This window comes from Gopherus flavomarginatus, chromosome 11 (assembly GCF_025201925.1).
Source record: "Gopherus flavomarginatus isolate rGopFla2 chromosome 11, rGopFla2.mat.asm, whole genome shotgun sequence".
NCBI lineage: Eukaryota > Metazoa > Chordata > Testudines > Testudinidae > Gopherus > Gopherus flavomarginatus.
In genome coordinates, this window is record NC_066627.1 from 11618986 (window position 1) to 11638607 (window position 19622).

A 19622-nucleotide genomic window follows, 5' to 3' on the forward strand; every position below is an offset into this window, starting at 1 on the left:
TGATAAATGAAATTGTTTTTAATTTATTAATGCAACTTCTGTTCACCATCCACACTACACTTGCCTACACTATAACTTCTGTTCCATATTGTAATTCAAACCCCATTTTAAAACACTCACTCCATTTTGTAAAAGCTTCCTCCAACCTTCATTTTTGCAAACCCTGCTGTAATCTTATTAGTTTAGTTTAGATGTGTGAATGAGGTATGTGTGGATGACGGAATCAACCTCCAGCCCCAGCCTGTCCTGATGAGATAAAGTTCAAATGCCAATGGCTGAAGACCTAGACAACGGCTCTAAACAAAGTAAGAAGCATCCACCCTAAAAAGAAAAGGACAACAGAACAACAGAAGGAAGATCAAAGCCAAGTTCAAGGCTGAAAGTCACGTCTGCAATTGATGGGTGATCAATCCAAACCCAGAGGCAGCGTGACATAGCAAGACCTACAGACTTTGAATCCAAACTAAAAACCTATAAAAAAGAAGGGTGAGATGAGAGACTCTGGGTAACATTCTGCTGCCAACATGGAAGGACATCAGTGCCTGTCCAACAGAGATCTAGCTTGTCCTTGTGCCTGGCTTTCCTAGCCAGTTAGCCGCCACAAGCTACGAACCCAAGCTACAAAATCAAGCTATGAACTTAATCTATCTTCAGGACTGGTAACTATGCAGCAGCTGCAGAACATCTGATGGATGTCTGTGTGTGTGTGTGAATGTGTGTGTGTGTGTGTGAATGTGTGTGTGTGTGTATAGGTATTAGGTATAATGTGTGTGTATAAGAATTAAGATATTAGTTATTACTCATAAATCAAATTGTTATCATAATAAATGTGGCATCATTGTCTTGTCCCCTTTAATTAGATCCTGCTGGTTTTTACTGGTCTAATATAATTGATATAACATCCATTTAAGAACCTTGCACATAAAATGAGTAGCAATGGCAAAGTCGCTAGTGGAGTCTCGGGCTCTTCTTGTTTTACAGGATAAAAGCTCTGATGAAAGTATCAACACTTTTGTTTTTTGTGGATTTTTTTATTTCTTTGTTTCTCTTTTTTTTTTTAATTTATATTTTTGGAGTTCTTTGATGCTTTTATTTGTTTCTTTGTTCCAAGCGTGTTTGGAGGTGGGGAGGCCTGGAGAGATGGGGAGCGTTTGCTTAGTGTGACATTACTTAGGGCACTATCTGGACTGCTAAACACCTGTATCTCCTCTTTTTTCCAAGCTGGGGTGCCTCTTACACTGCTCTACTGTAAAAACAGCTACTCCTGGTCAGTAAATACACAGCCTCCAGCATGCCATTTGCACCCAGGTATATAGTATTGAGTGCTACTAGCTAACCACTCATGAATTACAATGCAGCAGAACTACCCCAGACTCTCAGTCCCAGACCTTCCCCCAGAAATGGGTGTCTTATACTACCCAACACACTACTGGATGATGCAAGTTCATCTAAAGTTCGTCATTTCATCAAAGGGAAATTATAGGCATCACCCTTATTGTGCCAAATGGTTTTTCCCATACACTTTAACCCAAACATATCAGTTGGATAAAACCAGAGAATAAGTTTATTAACTACAGTAAGAAAGGAAAGGTTTTAAGTGGCTACATGCAATGAAACATAAAATTCAGAATTGGTTACAAAGGAAGGGAAAGACAAAATGTAAACTAATGGCTAACTTAACGACCTAGCAGAGTTCAAAGCAAAGGCATTTCTCCCACCATATGCTGCAGTAAATTTCACAGCCTGGGTCTCTTTTCAGTCCAGAACTTTTCCCCCTTATTTCTGTGTCCTTCAGATATTCATTGATGTCATGAGCAGAGAGATGGGAGGAGGAGTGGGGGTAAGTGTTTTGCTCCCCCTCTTTATAATTCAAATTCTTGTACTAGAAACATCCTTGCTGAGTCATGGTGGACATGAGGCTTCAATGGTCCCCGTGATGAAATGTAAATTTCTTGTTCACATCTTCCCCCTGCCAAAAAATGGATGTCTAAGCAGGTAATGGTCCGTTCACACCAGCCTGGCTAGTCTTGCTGTCTTTCAAAAATTGGTATGTGGGTGCGCCCCCAAATTGTAATATATTTCCAGCAACATTATACAATGAAATGTTGTAACTTTATGTTGTGTAGCTACTCATATTTTAACAAGACAAAAATATTGAGCAGATCATGGTGGAAGGTCATAAAGAGTGGGGTCCTGCAGGGATCAGTTCTGGATCCAGTTCTGTTCAGTATCTTCATCAACGATTTAGATTATTGCCTAGCGAGTACACTTATAAAGTATGTGGATGATACCAAGCTGGGAGGAGTTGCAAGTGGTTTGGTATGGTATGGTATGTGTGCCTTTTGAGGGCCTGGAACACCAATTGTGCCTCCTCCTCTCTCCACTGTTGAAGAGCAGAGCTAATTTTGATTCCATTAGGAGCCCATCTAGAGGCTGCTGAGCTGAATTCACTTTGGGCCAATGGTGCACCAGCACTGGAGCTCCCCTACTACAAGCTGAAATCACTAAGAGCTGAAATCACTGAAAGAGCTAAACTTACTGAGTGCTGTGTTAACCAGTGGAGGAGCCTGAAGATCTATCACTAAGTGGCTGGCAGAGCGGAGCAGTTTGTAACATGGTTGGAGCAGCCCATGGAACAGTGAGCAGAGCTGAGCAGAGTGGTTTGCAGGGACGGCTGGAGTGGCTCACGGGTCGGCTGGAGGAGCGGCACAGCTGGTGAAGTGGAGCTGGTCCTGGTGAAAGCTGCAGCAGAACTCCACAGAGAGGCGGGGCAGTCGGCCTCAGACCACATAAGGTGCCTCTTAACACCCTGTGTGCCCTCCCCCATTTCCACCGAGGCTGAGGGTGTAAAACTCTGCAGATAAACTTTTGAACTCTGGGGCGGCACTGACCAGGGACAGAGACTTTTGGGTTGTTGGACTTTGGAGTGATTGAACTTAAGATCCTAAAAGGAAAAGGACACTGCCAAACTTACTTGGTGGTCTTTTGCTCATGGTTTATGTTATGAATCCTGTTTGTGATGTTTCCTCAACATAATGCCACAGTGTTTCCCTCCTTTATTAAAAGCATTTTGCTACACTCAGACTCTGTGCTTGAGAGAGGGGAAATATTGCCTCCTAGAGTGGCATGTAATTGTTCCAGGTCACTGGGTGGGGGCTCCAGCCAGTTTTGCATTGCGTTATTGAAACAGAACCTCTGGATACTGAACCTGGCCTTTGTTGCTGCCAACTCAGAGGGGTAGAAGGGTTACATTTGGTTAATTAATTAATTAATTAATTTTGTCCTTAGGTTTTTTGGAAGAAACCTCAAAATATTTCCCAAGAAAAATTTTGACAAACAAGCAAATAAACCAATCATTTCATGAACAGCTTTATTCAACACCCAGTGTATTGTGTATATTTTTAGAAAATTTGGCCATTTAATTTGGTGCCTAACTGCCTATGGGCATAAGAAGAAAATTACATCCCATGTCCACCACTGGCAAAGTGATTTCTGGCCTTCCTGTGAAGCACCAAGTACTGGTTATTTCCCAAAGTCACTAAATATGTCAATGGAGAAACAAGGACCCGAGGCCCATAGGAGTTAGGCACCTAAATACCTATGACAGCCTGGGCCTGAATCAAGTTCTTATGAATTCTTATCTAGTGATTAAATTGCCTTAGATTCCTTTGAAATCCCTGTCTAAATATGTAGCTTTTGTGTTTAAATATGGAGTTCTTTCAGAATAATAAAAGCAACATTTGAAAATGTGTCACCAAATAATTATTGCAAATTCTTTTAAAAGTAACATGACAGCAAATACAGCCATTGAAGAATCCTCCAAATGACAAGGCTTCGGGGGAAGGATGCTCAGTGGTTTGAGCATTGGCCTGCTAAACCCAGGTGTCATGGTATAATTCCCCACTCTGAACCTTAGCGTCCAAAAGATGGGGTACCAGCATAAATTCCTCTAAGCTCAATTAGCAGCTTAGTACTTGTAGCACTGCCACCAACCAGGAATTCCAATGCCTGGTACACTGTGGTCCCCCCAAAACCTTGCCCGGGGACCCCCAAGATCCAGTCCCTCTGGATCTTGACACAAGGAAAGTAAACCCTTTCTCTCACCATTGCCTCTCCCAGGCTTCCCCTCCCTGGGTTACCCTGGAAGATCACTGTGATTCAAACTCCTTGAATCTTAAAACAGAGAGGAAAATTCACCTTCTCCCCTCCTTCTCTCTCCCCCTCCCAGACTCTTCCTGAGAGAGAAAGTAATCCTAACACTGAGAGAAAATTAACCTTTCTCTCCCCCTTCCCGACTTTCTCCCCACCAATTCCCTGGTGGATCCAGACCCAGTCCCCTGGGGTCTCACCACTATAAAAAAACAATCAGGTTCTTAAACAAGAAAAGCTTTTATTTAAAGAAAGAAAAAACAGTAAAAATTATCTTTGTAAATTTAGGATGAAATATGTTACAGGGTCTTTCAGCTACAGGCACTGGGAATACCCTCCCAGCCTAAGTATACAAGTACAAATTAAAATCCTTTCAGCAAAATACAAACTTGAACTCCTTCCAGCCAAATACACATTTGCAAATAAAGAAAATGAACATAAGCCTAACTCACCTTATCTACCTAGTACTTACTAGTCTGGACATATAAGAGACTGTATCAGAGAGATTAGAGAGAAACCTGGTTGCACGTCTGGTCCCTCTGAGCCCCCAGATTGAACAACAACCAAAAACTAACAGCACACACAAAACCTTCCCTCTCTCAAGAATTGAAAGTATCCTGTCCCCTGATTGGTCCTCTGGTCAGGTGACAGCCAGGCTCACTGAACTTCTTAACCCTTTACAGGCAAAAGAGACATGAAGCACTTCTGTTTTATTAACCCTTAACTATCTGTTTATGACACCAGGCTTATGAGCTTAATCCTTGAGGGGATCACTTAAGGATCTAGGGCAAAATCAGTTCTTGGTCCTCCTAGTGAAGACAGGGGCCTGGACTCAATGACCTTTCAGGGTCCCACTGAGATTTATGAGATAGATATATCTCTATATATTACTATATCATAAGAAAATGATGGATCATATGCATCAGCTTTGAACTCATCCCTACATAACCCACCAAGTGTTTGAGTGGCAACAATTGTCACATTTTATGGCTATCACAGTGTCCATGGAGAAACCATGAAGTGTCAGGAACTGAGAGACTGAACTACTCTCTTCCACTTTTGAGATGGTCTCTTCTGGTCGGAGTGCGTCCTTGGTTTCTGCTGAGGCTGCTAATGAGAGCCAGCTGGTTGCAGCTTGGATGGAGAAGCTATCTGGGGTGTGCTGTTATGAAGAGTTCAAGGAGTTGAGACACAAAGTCAATCTTTCTTCAGATGTCAGAGAGGGAGCACACTGGGCCAGTACTCACTGGGGTTGGGTTTGAACAGGTGAGTTAGAGGTGAAAACAGCTGCTTCATCTCTAATCTCCTGAGCCATCCAGGGCAATCCTGCTGTGAGATGTCTGTAGCATTCACATGGAAATGGGGTGTGAACTGAGATCTCATGTCCCTTCAAATGGGCATAGGGCACAATCTATCCCAGTCTCTTCCACAACATTAAGCTTCTACATGGTGTTCAAAGGTGTACCAAGAGCCAAGGGATTCAGGTGTTGAAAGCAACCAAAGCGATTAAAAAAACAGACTGAATGGGGAACTCCATAGAAAATTCCCATGAGGGCCATCGAGCTGCAGTTATCCCCAGTGGGAATTAGCAGAGGAGTGAATAGAAAACAGCTCAACATCATGGGCCCAATGTATCCTGGCTACAAATCCACTGAGTTCCACGAGGAGGACCTGGGATTGCACTTGGCCCTGTGAAGGGACATGAAACTGACTCTGCAGTAAGTTGCGCAAGTGTTGCAGCATATGTGTGGGGCCCACTTCTTGTCCTGATCTCCAATTTTGCAGCCAAAATAAAAGTGATAGGCTTTCTTAACCATAGTGGTTATATTGCGCTTTTGTGATGCAAAAGTCACTTCACCACAAACATAGCAGAAGTTATCTGCACTCTTCACACAAGTACAAGGCATCTCTGCTCACTTTGGCTAAACAGAAATGTGTCCCTTTGCAAAATCAAACACGGACAAAGAAGAGAGCACGACACTGAGTGACATCTAGAGCTGATATAGGGCAATTTGTTCAGCGGAGTGATGTAAGCTTCGTTATGATTGCATCATCCATGACTTCTAGGAATAACATGATGCAATTCATATCATGTATGATGCAATACCAGCTTCAGATTGCATCATTCATTGTTTTGCCTCAAAAGCAAGTACTGTCCAAACCCAGTCATAGATTTATTCATAGATCCAGTCAAAGATGTATTTTAGTCATTTCTGGTTTAAATTGAGATCCCTTCCCTTTATAACTCACTTATCCTCCGCCATTCCCAAGTTAAGGGTCGTATATACTGACCCAATAGCATATCTTGAAAACTAGAGCCAATCAACAATTTTAAGCATCATTTTCGTTCTCAGTGACCCAGAATTAGTACAGCTGGACTACATTTATTTCAGAAGCATTTTGGCTGTAGAGCAGTGTATCCTGGGACGAACATGGCTTCAACAACACTACTTAAATAATGGGTCGGCAAACTATGGCACGGGTGCCAAAGATGGCACGCGAGCCAATTTTTAATGGCAAGCAGCCAGGGCCAGCTCCAGGCCCCAGCGCGCCATGTGCGTGCTTGGGGCGGCATGCCGCGGGGGGCGCTCTGCTGGTTGCCGGGAGGGCGGCAGATGGCTCCAGTGGACCTCCTGCAGGCATGCCTGAGGAGGGTCTGCTGGTCCCGTGGCTCTGAGGAACTGCAGAGCGCCCCCCGCGGCTTCCCGCTGTGCTTGTGGTGGCGAAATGGCAAGAGCCAGCTCTGCATACGGCTGCCTGCTGGGACCCCTGCGTGGTATTAAAAATGCTGCCGACGCGGCAATCCCCGGGGTCTGCGGTCCCGGGCCGGAGTGCCGGCCTAGCGCAGCAAGCCGCTGGCCCCTCCTCTGCCTTCCCCCAGAGCCCTGCCACCGCGTGCGCAGGGCTCGGGGGGCTGGGGCTGCGCGCTCCCGCGGGGCAGCATTTGGCTCCGTGGAGAGGTAAAGACGCTCCCCACTCATCCAGAGCCCTGCTGCCGCTCGCACAGCACTCTGAGGGGCGGGACTGGGCTGCGCGGGGGGCGGCGGCAGGGCTCCAGATGAGCGGGGAGCCTCATGGTAAGGGGGCGGGGGGGCGGGGTGGGGTAAGGGATGGGGGAAGTCAAGGGACAGGGAGCAGGGTGGGTTGGATGGGGGGGGTGAGATCACGGGAGGGTGGTTAGGGGCAGGGGTCTCTGGAGGGGGCAGTCAGGGGGCAGGGGGGTTGGATGGGGCATGGGAGTCCCGGGGTCTGTTTGGGGGGTGGATAGAGGTCAGGGCAGTCAGGGGACAGGGATCAAGGAGGGTCCTGGGGGAGCAATTAGTTTGAGGGGGTCTCTGGAGGGGTTTGTCAGGGGACAAGGAGCTAGGGGAGTTGGATGAGTCAGGAGTTCTAGTGGGGCTGTCAGGAGGCAAGGGTGTGGAGAGGGGTTAGGGCAGGCAGGGAGCGGGGGGGGGGTTGATGGGTCCAGAGTTCTGGGGGTCCTGTCAGGGGACAGGGATCAGTTAGATAGGCATGGGAGTCCAGGGGGTCTGTCTGGGAGCGGGGATGTGGATTAGGGTTGGGGCAGTCAGGGGACAGGTAGAGGCTAGGGGGGCACTCAGGGGACAAGGGGCAGGGAGGCTTAGATAGGGGGTGGGGTCCCAGGAAGGTGTAGTGGGGACAAGGAGCAGTTGGGAGTTTGGGGGAGGCAGTCATCCAGCCCTCTGCCCTAAGCCCAGACCCCCCACACACACACCCAGTCTTCTGCCCTGAGCCCTGCACCCCCATGCCCCCTCCCCAGGCCCTTGCCCTGAGCCCTGTACCACCTGGCCCTCTGTTGATTCCTTCACCACCACCCCATGACCCCAGCACTGACTCTGGTGCCCCCACACATACCCAGCCCCCCTATCCTGACACCTGTACCCCCTCACATGCCCCTAGTCCTCTGCCCTGACTCTTGCACCCTCCATATCCCAGCCCCCCAACATCCCATGCACCCCGCACATCCCCACCCCCACCCTGAGCACCAAACAGGAGTCACATTCCCACCTGCATCCCTCACATCAAATGGGAGCTCCCCAGGTAGTGCCCCCACATCCAAACCTCCTGCCCCAACCCTGAGGCCCTCCTTTGTTCGAGTTCTTGGCAAGACCCTTCACCCTCAGCCCTGTGCTCAGTGCACTCCCACCCTTAGCTTAGTGCAGAGAGAGGAAGAGAATGGGCCAGAACTAGGGAGAAGTTAGGTACCCACTGTATGTGGGCAGAGCCGGGACCTCAGACCGGCAGCGGGCTGAGCAGATGCAGCAGCCGGGATCCCGGCTGGCAGGAGCCGGAGGATTGAACCCCTGAGCGGCAGTGGGCTGAGCCACTCAGCCCACAGGCAGTCTGGGGTGCCTGCTGCTGGCCCCGCACAGCCCACTGCCGGTCCTGGGTTCTGACTGCCAGACCCTTCCCAGCTGGAATCCCAGCCGCAGGCCCCACTCAGCCCACTGCCGGCCTACGTGAACAGAACCCCAGACCAGCAGTAGGCTGAGTGGGCCGATGGCTTAAGATCAACATTTTAATTTAATTTTAAATGAAGCTTCTTAAACATTTTGAAAACCTTGTTTATTTTACAATACAACACTAGTTTGTTATATTATATATAGACTTGTAGAGAGAGACCTAAAAAACATTAAAATGTATTACTGGCATGCGAAATCTTAAATTAGAGTGAATAAATGAAGACTTGGCACACCACTTCCGAAAGGTTGCCGACCCCTGACTTAAACCAATGTTTATGTCACTATTGAACTTAGCCTAGTGTCTTTGGGCCAGAGCCAGATCAATATTAAACCAGTGATGTTAATATCCCATATGTATTTGTAAAATTATTTCAGCAGGACATCAACCATGCAGATATCTCATCTGCACTCCTTTATCACTGTGGAAAGAAAATGTTCAGCTTGTTCACAAAACCTCATCAAAGAGATGAAAAATGGACACCCTCAATAGATGACATGTATTTGTTTATTTTAACAGTTTATTTCTAAGGAAACAGAGAAGGAACTTAAAAAACAAAAGGGAAAAATTGTCATTTTATTTATTATGAATCACCTCCATCCAATCAATTTCCTCAGGGCAACTTTGATCTCCTTGTTCCTCATGCTGTAGATGATTGGATTCAGCACTGGAGGTACCCTGGAATAGAAAACACCCACCATGAGATCCAGATGTGATGTGGACCTGGAGTTGGGTTTCAGGTAGGCAATGATGCCAGTGGAAACATACTAACAGACAAGGATGTGAGGCAGGCAGGTGGAGAAGACTTTCTGCTGGCCCTGCTCAGTGGGGATTCTTAGCACTGATCTGAAGATCTGACACAATTATTAAAACAAAACAGCTTAAAGCTAAGCATGCACTGAAGACAATAACCCCAGTTTCACTGAGGTCTGAGTCAGAGCAGGCAAGCTTGAGTAGCTGGGGGATGTCGCAGAAGAACTGATCCACCCTGTTGCCTCCACATAAGGATAATGCAAATGTGTTTCCAGTGTGCAGGGCAGAGTAAAGAATACCACTGATCCAGGCACTGGCTGCCATTTGGATACAAACTCTCCTGTTCATCACTCTCTCATAGTGCAGTGGTTGACAGATGGCGACATATCAGTCGTACGCCATGGCAGTCAGGATGCCGAGATCAGCTGAACCAAGGAACATGAAGAGAAAGACTTGAGTGACACATCCAGAATAAGCAATCACCCTGGTGTTCATGAGGGAATTGGCCATGGATTTGGGGATGGTGATGGAGATGAATCCAAGGTCAAGGATGGACAGATTGACCAGGAAGAAGTACTTGGACGTGTGAAGATGGCAGTTGAGGGCTATGGCTGTGATGATGAGAAGATTCCCCATCAGGCGTGACAGATAAATCATTAGAAACACCACAAAGTGCAAATTCTGCAGCTTCCAAATGTCAGAAAATCCCAGGAGAAGGAACTCAGTCACAGTAGTTCGGCTGAACATTTTCTTCCTCATTACGTTGTCTGATAGCTGTGGAGGGAAGGAGAAGGGCCATGGTCAGGATAAGAGAGTCAGAGGGAATTACCATTATTGCCTTCTGAATAATACCTCATCATCTACTGTGAAATGTGCACAGCACTCCTCCCATCCTTCCATTGACTAGGAGCAATGAGAGCTCCTCACCTCTGACAATCAGATGACTAGAAAGACAAGTTAAGTGAAGCAATATCAGTTATTGGACCAACTTCTCTTGATGAGAGAGACAAACCTTCAAACCACACAGACTACCTAACCCACCTTGGCTCTCTAATAAGCAACCAATACTAGAATAAATTGCCTAGGGAGGTTGTGGAATCTCCATCTCTGGAGATATTTAAGAGTAGGTTAGATAAATGTCTATCCGGGATGATGTAGACAATATTTGTGCCTGCCATGAGGGCAGGGGACTGGACTCGATGACCCCTCGAGGTCCCTTCCAGTCCTAGAATCTGTGAATCTATAAACTTGGGACCAATGCAGCTACAAGTACTGCATGCAATCAGCCCATTACTCAGCCCATTAGTGTCAATTGACAAAACTCTCTTACAGTCCACGGGGCAGCATCAGTTTACACTAGGATGACCTGATGTCCTGATTTTATAGGGACAGTCCCAATACTCGGGGTTTTGTATTATATAGGCTCCTATTACCCCTCCCCTGCACACACACACATACCATCTGTCCAAATTTTTCACAATTGCTATCTGGTCACCCTTGTATACACCATGTGAGTATCTGGCCTAAGATGCCAGTTGAACAAATGCATTAAAGACTGGAACAAATTACAACCCAAGCCCACAGATCTAGCAAAGATGATTCCTCAGCTCTGTAAAACAACAGAGGAAAAACTTGGGCATGAAACTAAAGTACTAGAATTCCAAGACTTCCTGATTCCCACTAGAGAAATATGACAGACACTCTGAGCATCCAAAGTATAAGCTTGTGTGTAATGATTCCTTCCCAAGCTCTGTATATAGATGACCTGATACCTGGTTACAAATTGACTGATGGCACCAATCCCAGCTCCACTCCCATCTCTGGGTGTCGATGGGCTAGTAGCATTGCTCAGTGACTTTGTCTGGCCTGAGTGGGGCAGCAACTGTCAAAAGACCTGAGTTGTGTTCTTATCTCTGCCAGTGGCTTGCTGTGTGATCTTGGGCTGGTCACTTCTCCTCCCCGAGCCTCTGTTTCCCCTCCCTCCCTCCCTCCTTCCCTTTGTCTGCCTGGTCTTTTATGAACTCTGTGGAAGATGGGCTGTGTCTTCTCATATGCATGCTCAGTGCACCCATTTACAGCCTTCGTGCTCAGCTGGCAGCAGTGTTGCACACAGGATATGGTGATAGACCAGGAGGTCTGGATTCCTGTCCCATTGACCTCCTGGGGTCTGTCAATGCTGCAGCTGGGAGCATCTTCCCAGCTCCAGTAAACAGACATGGGGTAGCTCTGCTGAAGTTACTGTAGAAAACTTACTCATGTAGCCCTGAGGTAACCTAGTCAGCAGCTCAGGCTCCATCTGTCTATGTAACCATGGAGTTCAGTCGGGTTTGTACTGAGGTTCAAAAAGAATTAGATAAATTCATGGAGGATAGGTCCATCAATGGCTATTAGCCAAGATGGACAGGGATGATGTCCTTAGCCTTTGTTTGCCAGAAGTGAGAATGGGTGACAGGGCATGGATCACTTGATAGTAACCTGTTCTGTTCATTCCCTCTGGGGCACCTGGCACTGGCCACTGTTGGAAGACAGGATACTGGGCTAAATGGACCTTTGGTCTGACCCAGTATGACCGTTCTTATGAGGTGGCTAGACTAAGTCATTCCCTGTGCTGCCGGCATTTACTCTGTTATTTTTACAGCATAGCTAGTGAAATCTGCCTACCTGAGTTGGGAAGCACATTCCTAGCTGCAGTGTAGATGTGCCCTTAATGTCTTTGGGCAGGGTCCAGACAGACAGGCTGCAACCTCTTGACTGAATCTCCACTCTGAGTTTCAAAGTAGCGAGGAAGGAATAGCTCAGTCGTTTGAGCATTAGCCTGCTAAACTCAGGGATGTGAATTCAATCCTTAAGGGGGCCACTTAGGGATCTGGGGCAAAAATTGGTCCTGCTAGTAAAGGCAAGGGGCTGGACTCAGTGACCTTTCAAGGTCTCTTCCAGTTCTAGGAGATTGGTATATCTCCTATTATTATTAAAGTGCTAGTATGCCTGTTAGGTACAGCCCATAATTCCTGGGCTGTCAATTCTGCTGTTTACTAAGTTCTGCCATCCTGCTGCTATGTCTTTGACACAGAAATAAAAATGGATAGGACAGGGTGATGGTATTTGAAATTATGGTATCATTGGACAATATTACTGCTTCCTATCCTGCCTGAAAGATAATTTCCAAATACAGCTGGTGAAAAATGTACTTGTTAAACTGTTTTAAAAGAAGAAATTGGTTTTCAGTTAAATCTATCTATCTATCTATCTAATCTAGCCAAAGGCCATTATTTTCCTTTTGTGAAGGGTGGGGGGGGAGTTGCTTAGACTTTTCCAGTTTTCGGCTGTTTTCAGCAGAAAATGTTTGGTTCTCTGTTGCCAAATCCAATTTGAGGATTTGAGGGACTTGTATGAAAAACCAATATTTACTAACAAAAAGGAAATAAAAAAAATCTGACTGTCCCTACTTATTTGATTAAATAGATAGTAAAAGTCATAAAGAGTTAAAATTGGAAGTCAGATTTAGGTTCTTAAATTTGCCCTGTACATTAATACTCTAATATATTTAATTGAAATAGCAAACTTAATGCGTTGGTCTTTCAATAATTTTTCCCAATTTGGGATGCATTTGATCCTCCAGTAGTAGAAAAAGTGGCCACTATCTATCTATCTATCTATACATGTCCATGCAAAACAGTCTATCACCTTCTCCCTCTCATGTAAACATCACTGCATTACCCAGCAGCGGTTTCCATGTCCAAAGATGGATTTCCTGAGTTGCTGGTCTCTCCGCAGTTCCTAGCAGACAGGGAACCACTCCACAGATGGGTGCTCCCTGCTCCCCTCCTCAGGCAGACTTGACCAAGAGGTGACGGACTAAATGCGATGAGGGACTGAAAACCCCTGAAGATCTAGAACTGCTCCTGGATTGTACAGGCATCAAACACCATCACAGCTCAGTATGTCCCTGCTCTGGGGCTAAATAGCTGCATCCAGTCTCCAGGGTTGTGAGCCCAGCTCAGATGTGACCTCAGGAAAAAACCACCTGGACAACCTGTCCAAGCCAACCTTAACCCCACAGAGCGGGAACAGCACCTGCCCTGGATCTCACACAACAGCAACATCCCTGAAAGGACCCTTGGCTAAAAAAACAAGGCAGATTTGGCTAAAGTATCTGACAAGTGAAATGTATATTTATAGCACAGGCATGTGACATACAATAGCTAAGAGGCTAGCAGCACCAGAAGCTTAGCTGGCCTGGAATAATCTGTTCCTTCATTATTTCCACATGATTACCATTGGGGCAGCAGATAATTTTTTCCCCTGCATTGCATCAGCAGCTCTTGGGAGGCAGCCACCAGAAGAACCCACAACTCAGACTGCCCAGGGTGTTCAAAGTTGGACACTAAGAGGTACCCTGAGACAAGCATGAAAAATGAAAGGTCATGTCCTGAGATGGTTAGAATTGATGCAGTTTCATTGATTTCAAAGTAGCTAGGGCTATTTACACCAACAGGTGACCTGGCCCTTTGATTTCAATCAAGCTATGGCCAATTTACACCAACTGAGGGCCTAGCCTGCCAGAGTTCACTTTGTTTATTTGGGATTGAGGGTATCTCTTGAAAGCCCATTATGTACGTGGATGGGGATAGGGTATAGTCATAGACTGAGGCTCCAATAGTTTCCCCTGTATACTACAGCCCTCTCCTCTGAGGTCTGTCTAGGGCTCATCACCCTGTCTTCCAAGGTGTCCTGTTGGAGAATCCAACTCAAACATTTGGGAAGCAGCTTCTCCAGAATGGCTTCTCCACTAAGGATGGGGGGAGAGGGTTGCTCAGCAAATCACCCTCCAGTGACTCGGGGGAATATGATAGAAGTTTAAAAAATAAGGACTGGTGTGGGGAAAGTAAATAAGGAAGTGTTATTTACTCCTTCTCATAAAATGAGAACTAGGGGTCACAAAATGAAATTAATAGGCCGCAGATTTAAAACAAACAAAAGGAAATATTTTTTCACACAATGCACAGTGAACCTGTGGAACTCCTTGCCAGAGGATGTTGTGAAGGCCAGGATTATAACAGGGTTCAAAAAAGGGCTAAATAAGTTTAAGAAGGATTGGCCCATCAATGGCTGTTAGCCAGAATGGGCAGGGATAGTGTGCCTAGCCTCTGTTTGCCAGAAGCTGGGAATGGGCAACGGGATGGCTCACTTGATGATTACCTGTTCTGTTCATTCCCTCTTGGGTACCAGTTATTGGCCACTGTTGGAACACGGGACACTGGACTAGATGGACCTTTGGTCTGAGAAAATATGGCCATTCTTACTTTCCTATGTTCTTATGTTCAGTGCACAGAGCTCTGCCTAACGAGGCTTTTGTTCCATCTGCTGACAGACCATGTGATCTGGGACACACTGTTCTGCACTGAGGAACCAGAGTGCTTTCTTTGCAGACTTCAGGGATCTGGAAGAATTTTTCAGCCCCTGCTGTTGCTCTACATTGGAGAAGGTGTGCTTTTTGGGGGCTGAATTTGGGATGCCAGGGTCAGGTCCTTCAGCCCTTACTAAGCATTCTGGCAGCAGTCAGTGGCAGTGCAGTCTGAGCAATGGCTCCAGGAATGGGTTCCATCCAACTGGATAATCTCTTACATAGATATAGCCTTGTGGTGTGAGCCATAGGATCAAGTCACCGCAATATTTGCATTTCTTATCTATCTTGACTGATAAGAGAGCCCAAACTGTTAGTCTGTGCCCAGTATGATAAGAACACATGAAAATACATTGACTTGGTCCACCAAATACTAAGCAATTTGTCCAGCATAACATTCTCCTTCCGTCAGCAAACAATTTTCCCATTAACTAACTGTAATTTTCCCCCATTAAGCAAATGGCAAATTTTTCTCCACCAATGAGGTAGCACATTCTTCTTCTTCAACCAGCCACAGTTTTCTCTGCCCTTCACTACCCCTACACTTCTCCACCTTCCAAAAATCACAGACGTTCCCTTCTCCACCTATCTTTCCCCCTCACCATTTACAAGCTACACAATTCCCCCAATCGACACTAGCCTTCTTCCCTTTTCAATGATAATGAAAACATGCCTCATTCACCAACCATAATATTCTCCCTCCATATAATTTTTCCCAGGTGCATCATGTCCTGTGTTCATGGCTTCAAGGAAAGATTTGGAGAATGGGTAGGCCATAGGCCACATCCTGAAGTTTCACAGACTTGTGCTGTGGGTTCAGAAGGCATTCCACTGTCAATGAACCAGCATTGGTTTGCTCATTTGTCTCAGCAGATTATGGTTCTCCTTGTGTCTAAATGAAGAGAGGAGAGGAGAGGAGAGGAGAGATGCTGCACTTTCATGTTTCTAACGATCACAACTTCTGGAAATGTCTTGAGCCAGGGTCCTTGGGGCTTCCAGGATGAAGAGCTGAGAGTCGAGTTCCCATTCTAGCCAGGGACTCTGATCTGTGATATCTGTTCCAGGCATAAGGAGTAGAAGAAAGTCAGGGAGTATGGAGCCTCCTGCAGGGGGTGCAGAGAGGAGACCCAGGGCCAGAGAGAACTTTTGAAGAAGTTCTCCAGAGCAGCCAGTGGGGAGGCCTGGCTTGAGTGACCTGCACTGCAGAGCAGGAACAGAACCCATCAGATGGAGTTAGGAGCCCAGAAGGGGCATAACGGCTTTTGGTAAATAATGTTTAATATTGAATATTTATAGACAGACACGAAGAGGAAATGAGTCACAATAATTGGTGTTATCTATTGATCTATCGATCTATCTCTTGAATCACATACTATGCTTTTGTCCCTCATATACGAATTGTATATATCCATGCAGAGAGATGGTATTCTAATACTATTAATAGGCCGGCTTTGTGAGATCCTTTCTTAGCTTTAATGTGACTAGTTTTACAATGGATGATGCATGAAATGCCAGGTCAGTGCATATGACACCAGACAAATTACTCATACCAGTATTTATTAGAGAGAGAAGGTGGCCCTTATGCAGAGCTCATCTCCAGACCTGAAGAAGAGCTCTGTACACTTTTTAGAGCTTGTCTCTCTCCCCTGCAGAACTTGGTCAAATATTAACCTCACCCACTGTGTCTCTCAAATATTTGGTGACCAACATGGCTGCAACAACACTGCATACACCAGTGTTTATGTCACTATTGAATTTAGCCTTGTGTCTTTGAGCCAGTATCAAACCACCAATGTTGATGGAGCTACTCTGCATTAGCAAAGGATTAGCTGAGATGTGGAAAACACAAAGGAGTCCTTGTGGCATGTTTGAGACTAACATATTTATTTGGATATTAGCTTTTGTGGGCTATAACCCACCTCATCAGATGCATGGAGTGAAAAATACAGTAGGCTGTATATTTATACCTGCCTACTGTATTTTTCATTCCATGCATCTGATGAAGTGTGTTTTAGCCCACGAAAGCTAATGCCCAAATAAATATGTTTGTCTCTATGGTGCCACAAGAACTCCTAGTCGGTTTTGATGATACATACTAACACAGATTCTCCTCTGCAATCTGAGATGGGGAATTTGTCCATGCATCTCTGTTGCACTCACATTCTCTCGGCCACCATTACCCATTCTTGGATCGTTGTGTGTATTGGCCTTTGGCCAAATCCTGATCAATTTGAAGTGAGTGGCTAAATCCCAGTGATTTAAAAAGGATCAAAATTGGCCTCATTATTATGTCTGATTGTCTTTAAGAAATATTCCACGGTTTCCTCTTAAACAAACAAACAACCTTTTTCCACCATGGCACAAATGACACAGCATTGATTTATTTAGGGTTACAATAATGAAAAGATGTTTACCTAAGGTTCTTGGTTCCCTAACACATCATTAAAAGTAAGATAACATCCCAGCCCTATTCATATAATTATTTCAGCAGAAACTCAATCATGCAGACACTTCTTGTACACATCTTTATCATTGTGGAAAGAAAACTTTCAGCTCGCTCAGAAAACCCCATCAAACAGATGACATTTGGGCACTCCTGATAGGTAACAGAACATCAACAATGTTGTCTAAGTGAACACTTACCATCTGCGTAGTCATTCCCACCTTAAAAATACTTTGAACAAAGAAAGAAATCAACCCACCAAAAACTAAAAAAACAGAGATAAAGACAAAAAACAAACAGGTATTGAACTGATACTGCAATCCAATTTTTACTCCAAAAAAGAAAAGCCAGACACTCCCTGAGGTCCACTAAGGACTTTGATATGGCTAATGATTTTATGAAGAAGGTGCTAACATAGCATGGTGATGGGTGGCAGTACACAGTACTGTGATAGATAGATACACAGGCAAACAGATAGATAATGATATTATTTACATTGGTATGCATTTACATTAAATCCATTGACTTGAGTCGTGTTTTCATTTTTGCCACTCCAAATTCCCCTTTTCGCACAAAGAGATGACAAACCATGATCTCATGGAGTCAATTATATCATCATTTGATTATATTTATAAGGAAACATAGAAGGAAGTTAAAATCAAAATAGAAAGATGGACTTTTTATTTGTTTTAAATGACCTCCATCCAATCAGTTTCCTCAGGGCAACTTTGATCTCCTTGTTTCTCATGCTGTAGATGATTGGATTCAGCACTGGAGGTACCATGGAATAGGAAACATCCACCACGAGATCCAGATGTGATATGGGCCTGGAGTGGGGTTTCAGGTAGGCAATGATGCCAGTGGAAACATACAAAGAGACAACAGTGATGTGAGGCAGGCAGGTGGAGAAGGCTTTTTGCCGGCCCTGCTCAGTGGGGATTCTTAGCACTGATCTGAAGATCTGAACATATGACACAATTATTAAAACAAAACAGCTTAAAGCTAAGCATGCACTGAAGACAATAACCTCAGTTTCACTGAGGTCTGAGTCAGAGCAGGCAAGCTTGAGTAGCTGGGGAATGGCGCAGAAAAACTGATCCACCACATTTCCTCCACATAAGGATAATGCAAATTGTTCCCAGTGTGCAGGGCAGAGTAAAGAATACCACTGATCCAGGCACTGGCTGCCATTTGGACACAAGCTCTCCTGTTCATCACTCTCTCATAGAGCAGTGGTTGGCAGATGGCGACATATCGATCATATGCCATGGCAGTCAGGATGCCGAGATCAGCTGAACCAAGGAACATGAAGAGAAAGATTTGGGCAACACATCCAGAATAAGAAATCACCTTGATGTTCATAAGGGAATTAACCATGGATTTGGGGATGGTGACGGAGATGGATCCAAGGTCTAGGATGGCCAGATTCACCAGGAAGAAGTACAAGGGAGTGTGAAGATAGGGGTTGAGGGCTATGGCTGTGATGATAAGAAGATTCCCCATCAGGCCTGCCAGGTAAATCATTAGAAACACCACAAAGTGCAAAATCTGCAGCTCCCGAATGTCAGAGAATCCCAGGAGAAAGAACTTGGTCATGGTGGTTCGGTTGGACATTCCTCAGCAAGTTGTGTGATGGCTGTGGAGGGAAGAAGAAGGTCCACACTCAGGATTCGATTGTCAGAGAGAATGGCCTTGATTCCCTTCTTAGTAATTGTCCCATGATCTCACTGCTGATGATCAGAGCACTAGAGAGAGAAGGTCAGTGAGGTAATAGCTGTTATTGTATCAGCTTCCATGGGTGAGACAAACTTTCGAGCCTCACATACTACCTCACCAGCCTTGTCTATTTAATATTCTGGGACCAACATGGCTACAAGTACTGCATACAATCAAGTGTGTTAACACACTGGTGTCAATTAGCATAACTCCCATAAAATCTATGGGGCTACATCAGTTTGCACCATCTGAGGATCTGGCCCAAGATGTCACTTGAACAAATGCATTAAAGACTGGAACAAATTGCAAAAAAAAGCCACAGATTGAGCAAATATGGCCCCTCAACTCTGTCAAACAACAGAGAAAAAACTTTGGCATGAAACTAAAGTACTAGAACCCCAAGACAGCCCAATTCCCACTTTCTAGGGAAATATGACACACTCGCTGAGCATCCTAAGTGCTAGCTTGTCTGTAACAATTCCTCTCCAACCTCTGTTTATAGATGACCTGCCACTTGGTTACAAATTAATTAATGGCACCAATCCCAGCAGCACTCCCATCTCAGAGTAAAGATGGGCTGGTAGCATTGCACAGTTACTGCTAGGTTGTGTCGTTTCCCTCTGTGACTTTATATCTGGTATGTGCTGGTCAGAGGCAGTCAGGAGACTTGGCTTT

At 45.4% G+C, this 19622-nt stretch overlaps 2 pseudogenes; both read right to left on the minus strand.

Annotated features, from left to right (window-relative positions):
- Nucleotides 1–9143: 9143 nt before the first annotated feature.
- Nucleotides 9144–12063, minus strand: LOC127031829 (olfactory receptor 14A16-like; annotated as a pseudogene).
- Nucleotides 12064–17889: 5826 nt separating this feature from the next.
- LOC127031318 (olfactory receptor 14A16-like) lies at nt 17890–18873 on the minus strand (annotated as a pseudogene).
- Nucleotides 18874–19622: the final 749 nt, after the last annotated feature.